The sequence below is a fragment of the Alligator sinensis genome, unplaced genomic scaffold, assembly GCF_000455745.1.
Source record: "Alligator sinensis unplaced genomic scaffold, ASM45574v1 scaffold188_1, whole genome shotgun sequence".
NCBI classification, from domain to species: Eukaryota; Metazoa; Chordata; order Crocodylia; family Alligatoridae; genus Alligator; species Alligator sinensis.
The window spans coordinates 85,016-86,136 of NW_005841903.1; positions in this window are offsets into that span (position 1 = coordinate 85,016).

Below are 1,121 nucleotides of genomic sequence, written 5' to 3' on the forward strand. Positions count from 1 at the left end.
CACCTTCTGATTAAATACAATTTTATGCAACTAGTTACTGTATTTTCCTGTTTAATCAATTTATATACAGTATATTTTAGAAAGCTTTGTCCTGTACAGTGTATATTTATAGTTGATTAGTTTATTTAAATATGGTGCTTATGGTCATTTCTGTAAAAAGCTGGGCATCAGGCCCTTGGGTCAGGAACATAACTCTCTATTATAACATTGTTTCTATGGGAAAATCAGATTCGACTTACATCATTTCGACTTACAGCACCTTTTCCAGGAATGTAACCCACCGTATGTGCGAGGACTGCCTGTAGCTATTTTCAAATGCTTCCACACTGGCCACTAGACTTTTAACTTTTTAAGAGGCGTTTATTCCAGGGAGGGTGACAAATCGGGGCCAGTAAAGAGTATGTACAGGTTGGCCCGAACACCTGGGCCTCACGGACATGGTCCTGGGCTCACGGCCTGCAAGGCCTGCCCGTACACTCTAGACTAAAAAACCATAGCGAGCCAAAGGTCTATTTACATATTTACATTTCTGCCAGCGGGGACACCCATGGGGGGCCTCAGGGCCCAACCCGCGTGAAGCAAAGTCCAAGGCCTCGGCCCGCTGGACGCACTGGCCACTAGAAAAGCAGAGATAACTGGCTATGCTTTGAGATTTCTGAACATCTCTATACAGATGCCTTAATGATACATCCTCTTGGGAAAGAAATCACTAAAAATATTTCATTTTAAAAAGCTTCTTCTCCTGCCACTTGATTTATAGAGTCTCTTAGAGGTGGCCCTAGAGGCTGGGGATAGTTTTAGGAACAAAGACTTTGACTTTTAAGAGACATTTATTCCCGGGTGGGTGATCACTCGGAGCTAGTAATGAGCATGTACAGGTACGCCCGGATATCTGGGCCTCATGGACAAGGCCTGGGCTCATGGCCTGCAAGGCCTGCCCGTACACTCTAAACTAACAAAACAACACACACACACACACCCCCACAAAAAAAACCACAAACGAACATTCGGACTATATTCACTTTTTTACAGTCCTGCCAGCAGGGGACACCCATGAGGCCTCAGGGGTCGCCCCGCATGAACCAAAGTCCAAGGCCTCGGCCCCTCTTGAGGCGTCCCTG